This window comes from Schistocerca nitens, chromosome 2 (assembly GCF_023898315.1).
Source record: "Schistocerca nitens isolate TAMUIC-IGC-003100 chromosome 2, iqSchNite1.1, whole genome shotgun sequence".
Lineage (NCBI taxonomy): Eukaryota > Metazoa > Arthropoda > Insecta > Orthoptera > Acrididae > Schistocerca > Schistocerca nitens.
In genome coordinates this window covers 237,807,678-237,817,833 of record NC_064615.1, presented here as the reverse complement: position 1 = coordinate 237,817,833, position 10,156 = coordinate 237,807,678, and the positions used below count along the sequence as shown (strand labels likewise).

The following is a 10,156-nucleotide window of genomic DNA, read 5'->3' as shown; positions in this document are numbered from 1 at the left end:
TGTTTCTGTCAGTTAGGTATGGACTCAAAATAATAAGAGGCGAAAGCAAATTGAATTGTTCATAAGGCTCTGAGCACTATGGGACATAACATCTGAGGTCATCAGTCCCCTAGAACGTAGAATTACTTAAACGTAACTAACCTAAGGACATCACACACATCCATGCCCGAGGCAGTATTCGAACCTACGACCGTAGCAGTCGCACGGTTCCGGACTGAAGGGCCTAGAACCGCTCAGCCACCGCGGCCGGCAAATTGAAATGTAATTAATGATGGATACGAACAGACATTAATATCAGTAAAATCACCGATGTTCCAAAAGAGGGTATACATCCGAGACAATGACATATGCCACTAGTGTATTGCGAATATGACGTACAACAGAAATGAATATGGGTTACCTAGAAGACAATACGCGACGAATCGGCTATTGACCAGATACAGCTTTTCCTTTACCTTTTTATTTTAAATACAAATACTGATGCCTTCAGGCAGACCAATGATATATGATATATAATTTATCTTCGAATGGCTTAATGGTACTTACCGACAACCGTGTCGTCCTAAACCGATAGGCGTTACGGATGCAAATACGAAGGGCGATGTTGTCAGTAGACCGCTGTCCCGGCCGACGTCAGCTTTCACAACCGGAGCCGCTGCTTCTTAGTCAAGGAGCTACTCAACTGGTTTCACAAGGGCAGAGTGCACCCCGCATACCAACAGCGCTCGGCAGATCCGGACGGTCACCCATCCAAGTCCTAGCCAAGTCCGACAGTGCTTAACTTCGGTGATCCCACGGGAACCGGTGTTATCACTGTGGCGAAGCCGTTGAAATCCGGAAATTACGCTAACGTAAATGGCCTACGCTTCACCCGGCCCGGACAAAAAATGCTACTTTTTCTAAAACTTTTTCCATCTTTTGTCACTTTCATTTCTGGCCATGCCCTGCACATACGACAAATTTGGACAAACTCAGTGGTGACGAGTAGGCGATGTTACCTTGTCTGTCCAGGCCGTGTACCTGCCCCCACTGTCTTTAATGCGCTGTCCGTGTCTGGCGTACCTCCTTGAGTCACAGGCTACTCGGCCGCCAATTATGCTATACTCTCGGTACCGCCCTGTCAGTGAGAAAAGTCTGCAGTCCTCTGCATATACCTCGCGAGTCTGCTACATAATTAAAGGAATATACGGATTAAATATTCTGTCGTGTCAACAGGAGCGCTCGCCGCGTGATTGGCCAGATATGTAGCTTCGCGTGTTTGCCACAGCGTCCCTACCGCGCCGAAACGTATTTATTTTGCGCCGCTCGATTGCTCGTTCGCTATGTTATTTGGTGAGCGTGTTTGCAATTCGTGGCCCGCCAGGCGCTTGTCATGCGCTGATTACATGGAATGCCGTTAGCTATTATTTCGAGTCAATCTCCGGCTAAATTAGCCGCAAACAGTTCATTGAATAGCTAGCTCGTGCATTGACAACGTCGAACCTGAAATTTACGTGTTTACCTTTTCCTTCTTTTTTTTCCAATTCAGTACGGCAGGGACAATAATATTTCCAACATTAGATCTGCTATTGGTAAATGGGACAGGATATCACAATGGAATCACTACCTTAGACTCACGTTGTAAAGTGTTTCATTTGTTCATGATCTGGCACGTGCTGTGTAGTTACATTAAGATTTATATTCGTCTATAACAGCTTTCTCGTCTTCAAGAAATTTGTCCTTGCTATTACTAGTTTAGAGGGAAATGCCCTATCACCGGCAACCACTTTTAAATTTAAAATTACCAATAAATTGGCAGTCTTCAAATTATGGAAAATGTGTTGTACTATTACAAGGGAACAAACGTTAACCTTGCAAAAAAGTCTTTCGAATATTTTCTCATTCTATAATAGCAGAACAAAGAATTAAAAGTGTAATTTTTACCCCCGGAAAGTAAGGTTCCCAGTTTCGAGCTTACGTACTACGAGTAGTGCAAAAACACGAAAATGTAATGATTTAGTGGCATAGCATTTGTTGGCAACAAATTCTTATAGCAGAAGTTAACAGTTTAAAAAAAAAGTACTCGATCCTTGATCCTTGTTGTTTCTGATACAAGTGACGCTGAAAAACTGTACAAGAATCATCGTCTGCACCTGCACACCAGCCGTATGTTCGAAGTCAAAAAAAAAAATGGCTCTGAGCACTATGGGACTCAACTGCGGTGGTCATAAGTCCCCTAGAACTTAGAACTACTTAAACCTAACTAACCTAAGGACATCACACACACCCATGCCCGACGCAGGATTCGAACCTGCGACCGTAGCAGTCGCACGGTTCCGGACTGCGCGCCTAGAATGTTCGAAGTTACGTGGATGTTCGAATATGCGGAAAGACAATAAGTACAAGAATCTAGAGGGAACAATAAGAACGGAAGTGCTCGGATTAAAAAGTGGTGTAAAACATGGATGCAATCCTTCGTTCCTACTGTTCAAGCTGCACACTGAAGAAGCAATAAGGGATGACGGAAGTAAAAGAAGAGTTCAGCAGTGGGATTAAAATTCAGGCTGAAACGATACCAGTTATAAGATTCGCTGATGACATTGGTATCCTCAGTGAAAGCGAAGACGAGTAACAGGATTTATTGAACGGAATGCACAATGTAATTGCGAACATCTTGCACCATATATGAATGCATGGTGTCTATTGTTTCGGACATGTCAGAGAGTACAGACACCACGCATTCGTATATAACTGATATGCCTAACTGGGCAATGGATCCACTTTCTTCAGTGCGGGTGGGCAAATACTTCCGACCTTCTGTGGGAATCTCAGAGTGGCGAGCAGTAGTAAAGTGGACAGGGACTGCGGATAGGTGGCTCTCGGTTGGAATGTGGATTGACCGTGAGGCGTATCGAGGTAGTCCGCGCGGTTGCAATAACGATGTCCCGGATGGCGCGGCAGTTAACGCACCTGCCTAATAAGCAGGAGATTCCGGGTTCGAATCGCAGTCCGGTACGCATGTACGGTTGTCGCCGATGATTCCGCGTAGCGTCCACCTACAGCTGACAGCACTGATCCTCTTCAATTTATATCTTGCCTCATTTTACATTGCCTAACGCTATTTCCAAGGAACACATGTCACACATACGTGTCTCAGTGTTTTATGAGTAGAGCTACCGTATTTATGCAAACTTCTCCTTTTGTCATCAGGTAGGCTTGCCCAATACAATATTCTGCAACGAACCATCATTTCAATACTAACCTCTTCTGTCTTTCCGTGGAGTGTTTCGTATTCTGTGTCCTCGAGTGCCCCACAGCCGCCCTGCTCCCTCAGCCGAATCTTCTGCGGAAGCGCGAAATGCTGTCAGGTGCTTTCAGGATCAGACCTGCGGCGGCAGAGCACCTGACACATTTATGTAACGCCGCGAGTTACATCGACCGGAGTGGCGACTTGGCGGCCAGAGACCTTCTGCCCCCCCCCCCACCCCTCCCCCCACGACTTTCTCTCTTCCTTCTTCCTTTTTCATTTCCAGTCGGTGGCGTCGCCAAGCCGAGCGGCAAAGCGCTGCCGGCAGCTGGCAACTGGAGATGTGCTTGGCGGAATCGTCCCCCAGAGCGCCTCCAGCTGCCTGCTGCCAAACTCCCGTCCCCTCCTCCATACCCCCACACCCCAACAGGCCAAGTGTTGGACGGGCCTTAGGCCCGGCTTTTGGACCGTCGCGAGCGCAATTCCAGGATCAATTCGTGGCGCCCAGGGATTTCAGCTCCGGAATATTTCATCCTACGGTCGTCATCCGCTGTTGCGTCCCCTTTCCCACAAGTCATCGGACCCGCTAATCCGCTTATGCCGTCAGTGAGTTACAGATTTAACAGACCAAGATTGTGGGAGTCATGTGTCAAACATACATGGTGTATCAAAAAGAATCATCCGATTTGGCCCGTCTGTATTTCTCAAACTGATAAACATATAGTATGAATTTAGTTTTTTGATGAACGGGAAATAAAAGAAAATCTTTTTGCATACCTTATCATAGGTGTTCAATATCCCCCCGTCGAGATGCACGGCATATGTCAATGAGGTATTCAATTGTTCCCAGACAAAAGCGAGTATGTCTGGAGTTACAGCTTCCACAGCTGCAGTTATGCAATTGAAACGTTCCCTTTCAATAATAGTACACTACTGTGCTTAACCTGACACAGTTCTCCCTACAAGAGAATGGCCCTGACTAACATTAACCTGTACTTTTCACAAATCACTTACCTCACAAAAATCTTGGTTACTCCCACTACTGCAATACAGCAAGCGCCACTACTGCCAGCTAAATAAAAGATTCAAACTATGGAAGGCACTAACTACTGATAGGGATAGTTATCAAATGAAAGATATTAATAGAGAACAAACAATGTATTTACCTTGATATATATATATATATATATATATATATATATATATATATATATATATATATATATAGAGCAGTTCATGACAAATTTCAAAACTCCGCCATCTCTCTCCCCACATCCACCACTGCTGGCGGCTCACCTCCAACTGCGCAACGCTACGCGCTGTTAACAGCCAACAGCCCAACACTACAATGGCGAGTATTACAACAATGCAAAGCAGCCACAGACTGCACACAGCACAGCCAGTGATTTTCATACAGAGGTGGCGTTACCAATAAAAAACCTAAACATACTAATCCGAGTTACTGAGGGACTTCATGTCATGCGTAAAAATAGAGGGACCAATAGCCCAACACTACAATGGCGAGTATTACAACAATGCAAAGCAGCCACAGACTACACACAGCACAGCCAGTGATTTTCATACAGAGGCGGCGTTACCAATAAAAAAACCTAAACAGCCTACTTACACAATGTCTCACTAAGTCATTGTTGTTTGTAACGGAGGCACATAAACGAATTCCACTTGGTTCGAATATTTTTTCAAATGTGACGTTACATCTAGATTAACTGATAACTGAATAGGAAACTATTATTATTTTCTAAAAGTACACTTAACGCTCTCTTTAGTACAACTGACGAAAGAAATCCCAACACCAAAAAGCAATTAATGGAACTTAATGTAATCTGGGAAATACATTTGTGCAGGTAACATATTTAAGTAATTAACATTGCAAGATCACAGCTTAATGTAATGTTGTTGTTGAGGTCTTTAGTCCGTAGACTAGTTTGATGAAGCTCTTCACGATTATATTGTTCAGGCCCCATCATCTACGTTCAAATGTGTGTGAAATCTTATGGGACTTAACTGCTAAGGTCATCAGTCCCTAAGCTTACGCACTACTTAACCTAAATTGTCCTAAGGACAAACACACACACCCATGCCCGAGGGAGGACTCGAACATCGGCCGTGACCAGCCGCACAGTCCATGACTGCAGCCCATCATCTACGGATAAGTAATGCAAGCTGTATCCGTTTGAACCTGCATCTTGTGCTCGTTCCTTATTGTCTAGTTTTCCCCTCCTCCCCTCCCTCCCCCCCCCCCTACCCCCGGTTCCTTCTATTACCAAACTCCCGACTGCTTGATATCTCAGGATGTATGGTATCAACCAATCCCTTATTTAGTCAAGCACAATATCTCTTTTCTTTAAAACAATATAAACCTTAAAGAACTCCAAGTATAAATGTCTTTTTAAGGAAGCCGGCCGGTGTGGCCGTGCGGTTAAAGGCGCTTCAGTCTGGAACCGCGTGACCGCTACGGTCGCAGGTTCGAATCCTGCCTCGGGCATGGGTGTGTGTGATGTCCTTAGGTTAGTTAGGTTTAATTAGTTCTAAGTTCTAGGCGACTGATGACCTCAGAAGTTAAGTCGCATAGTGCTCAGAGCCATTTTGAACTTTTTAAGGAAAACAATTTTACTCGAATCTCACTTTAATCTTTAACCATGTTTCAAGAGTTTCCTGTGACAGAAGTATGTCAAACATGAATAAATTACAATTGGTAAGTCCGACGACGAATCGTGGCCCAAGCGTGCAGGCGGCACGATAGACCTGGAGGTTGACCCTGGATACCAGTCTCCGTCCCCAACGGGACAGGCAAAATAGTGTTGTAACTACAGCACACGTTTCAAATCTCTCTAATACTATGCAAGAACCCAACAATAAACCTTTGGACCGTCTCAAGGATACCACACGCAAGACAAATACAAATGTGGGGGCGACAGAATTCAGAAATTTTTAAAGCATTATGCATATGAAGGGGGCTATTAAAACCACCTTGACAAAAGTAAAAATTGCCTTCGGAAAATTGCTTATGAAGAAACAGTCAATATCGCAAAAGTGAGTTATTTAAACTGACCGGTTCTGGAACATACAGTAGGCCATCTTCAGACTGACTGCGCTGTAAAGATTACAAAAATACATGGTAATTAGGGAAGTGAGTCTTGTATAATACGTACAAAGATTAAACTAAAGGGGAGTCATGTTTGCTACAGCTGACTTCCTGCTTTCCAGCTGCTAGTTGTCAAGACGATAACCGCTGCCAGTGGCTGTCTTGCCTCGCGTTAAAACTGTGCTTAATAGCGCGCCAATTTACTACATTACGTCAGCTGCAGGCAATGGGACCATACTTTACGTTAAAATATTTATGACGTGCAAATGAAGTATAAAACTAACGCTACAGTTATATGTATGTCATTACACAAGTGGTGCTGTTTAAGTAAATAGTGCAGGTCATTAATAAAATTGCTTAACTTTAAATAAACTTGAAATACAAGTTCACCAGTACGAAAGGTTATGCGAACGTTGAACACCAGCTGGTGATGCTTTTTGGTACTTAAGGACGACGCCAAGACGGAGCCATTTCCATGGAAATGGCGATGTGTTGGCTGTTGCTTGTCAAAGACCATCATGAAGCATGAAATTGCTTTGTTTCATTCGTATTATATTTAAAATAAATTGTAAGAGCTCTAAAACTGAAATTAAAAAACTGTTTCACATGTTTGCTTCTCTAATTACTAAGAATTACCTACCACAATATGAAAGTTGTAAATAAAGTAATTTTTGTGAAAATGTTCCTTGTTTGAGAGCATGTGTTGCGAAAATTTCCTACAACGCCATGATCAAATTTTTTGAGAAAAATATCTGAAATAATTCCAGAATATAGCCCATAACATAATTACCTCACGTGCAAAATTTGGTTTTATTATCTTCTTCTGTTATCGTTGCCTAGGCGACGTTATATAGTGCCCAATGGCGTTCAAACATGTATGTAGACTATCCTGTTCCCGTGGCGACGTTGTCAAAGACCATACTGTAGGGCGCTGTTGCCTAGGCGATGTTGTATAGCGGTTATTGGCGTCCAAAGATGTATGTAAACAACGCTGTTCCAATGGGGACGTTGTCCAGGTGGCCGACGCTTTGAGTGAATTGGTGCTTTGGCTCGAAATCTGAATATGGCCTACTGCATGTGCCGAAACTGAACAATATTTTGCGATCATGACTGTTTCTTCATAAGTTACATCACAAGTAAGATTTATGGCACTACAAACTATGTTGGTTACATGCCTTCAGAAAATAGCTTCTACAAGTCACTAAGCACCTTAACCGTCGCTATATGAACAGTTCTAGATTAACCAGATAGTCTACACAAATCTTAGGCACTTCAGTTATCTTTATAAAACTGTTTCTGGAACAATTCAACGAGAAACGTAGCAGATATTAAAGCTTTCGCAGTATTAAATAGAATCTACTACTGGCCGTTCTCCATGGTGGCTGTGGCACGTTAAAACACAGGTTATGCCGCAAAGTACAAATAAGGTGGCTGCCACCAGACGGTTCGGACGTTTCTTCTTAATCCAACGCAGTTGTAAGATACGATCCCACGTAGAGCAGATCCTGCCCCATTAGGGCTTAAAAATCAAAACGCAAGTCACAGTTTATATAAGAATATACAGCCTACAGTTGCAGGTTAACTTTATCGTTTACCTAGGTTTCAACGTAAGTAATAACGTCTTCTTCAGAACCTGCAAAATTCAGGTTTTAAAATTTCCTTCTCGACGAGTAATAGTTTAAAGCGAAACTTGGTTCATACACTTGAGAAACACTGTAATAAGTCAGCGAAATCAGGCATACATAAGATTATGTGTGATGATTGCCCATGTTATTACATAGGTCAAATAGGCAGAGCTATAGCAGTAAGGTTTATAGAACATCTTCCAACAAAGGGCGTAGGAACACGGGGGTCAGCCTTTGCGGAACATCTGGTGCAAATGGCTCATACACCTAAACCTTTACATGACATAGAGCTACTAAATCATGAAGTTAAGGGCTATAGACTCGACACGCTTGAGGAACTACAAATTTATGCACACCTAATTACAGATAGAGGCAATTTACTGAACGATCAACTGTATCTAAAAAATAGGGCATACTTCGAAGGCTTCCAGCTTATATTAGGTTTACAATAATTCATAATGCATGTGACCATTACAGATTCTGTAATAATAGAACCTTTCCTACAGATGTTCATACGAGATTTGTTGGTCAGTTTATAAGGTTCTGTAGTAGAATGTAAAACGTAGTCATGCTGGATACTGTAATTAACTTACAATAGTAAAGTATAAAATTAATTCATAGCAAAAATGTTATCTGACTCGTGCGTAATAAGTGTTTGACTCTATACGTCTCGAGTATGCGCGCCGCCCTCTGTGAGGCAGACCGCGAAGACATCGCGGTCCGCAGTCTTTAGTCACACGACGAGGCCCATACAACGGGCTTAAAGTGAATTTGCTACAGCTTGTTTAATAGAAGTGACAAAACCTTATGGTTATGCATCAAGTTTTATAAAGTTGACTTAGGACATGGCCTGTTTTAGGCAAACATGTAAATAATATTTTATGTATGTACTACACGTTTCATCCTGTAGGATGACCATATCTAATATAATTTACTAGCGCATTATAATATTGACTTATTGCAGGTTCTGAAGAAGACGTTATTACTAACATTGAAACCAAGGTAAACGATAAAGTTAACCTGCAACTGTAGGCTGTATATTCTTATATAAACAATATCAGTCGCTGTCGCTGCATAAAAATGTTAAAAAAACAAGTCACAGTCATCAAATATTAACTTAAAACAGAGGGCCCACAGTTTTCTTAACAGGAACAAACTCTAATAGGGAAACCAATTCTTCTACGTGAGAGAGAGCGGAGCACGTGTTGGCGGTTCGTTTAACAAACTGCCCACGACAGAGAAGGGTTTTTCGAGAATTCTCACAAACGATGTTCACCCTAGAGCAAGTGGCGGCAATTTCGGAGCTCTATTGCCGAGCAGGGAACTCAAGAAAGATGCAACCCCGGTACAGCACTAAAATACCGACAAGCACGCCGCGACAACAGCTACACCGCTCCGTCCCGCTAGGCAGGCACTCCATTAGACAAATGCCTGCGCCGGAAATACTGGTCACGCCTACCGAAGAAAGAAGTGACCGCAACTTCCCGTCCCCCGCCACCTTCCCCCCGCCGGAAGATGTCTCTCCACCCACAGTCCGCCAAGCGAAGTTCCTTTTATGAGCACAGACGGTGTACAACTCACTGAGTGCGAGATATCGACCACGCCGCACTGCTCAGTGCACGTAAAAGCTATAACAACAGAATCCTAATGCAACGAAAATGAGGCACAGGGTCAATCACATAGAAGCAACAACACAATAAATCCTTAAAGCTACTAGAGTAGCCAAACGATTTCCGCTCACAGCGATAAACAGTCAGTTTCCACTTAATGCGCTTTATCATGTTCACAGCGTATAATGACACAGCACACAATGTGCTGTAAATGATGAGCAACTGTTTACACGGCCCCCACAGACATCCGTGCAGGAAGATGTTCATGGACCTAAACGGCTACAGTCGATCTACAGTTGGCACATAACACGGTGTACTGACTTAATCACAATACCACCAGGATGCCGCCATTAGCTCCGAAAGCGCTCAGGTAGTGCTGCTTATGACCAACAGAAGCCGTTGCTTCTCCTCCACTGGAATTTCTGTGCGTCCGCCCGGCAAAGACTGCCACTAATCCACCAGATCGTTGTCCACATAGCAGACCCACTCGTGCTGATGGTCGTCTCGTCCGTTAACCATCCTGCGCACCGGCGCTTCGTGAGACCCTTGGGCTTGGCTGCACCCAGAAATGTCGCTTTCCTGTCACCCT

At 43.5% G+C, this 10,156-nt stretch overlaps 1 pseudogene; it reads right to left on the bottom strand.

The window, feature by feature from the left end:
* Nucleotides 1-713: 713 nt before the first annotated feature.
* LOC126238507 (5S ribosomal RNA) lies at nucleotides 714-832 on the bottom strand (annotated as a pseudogene).
* Between the last annotated feature and the right edge of the window lie 9,324 nt (nucleotides 833-10,156).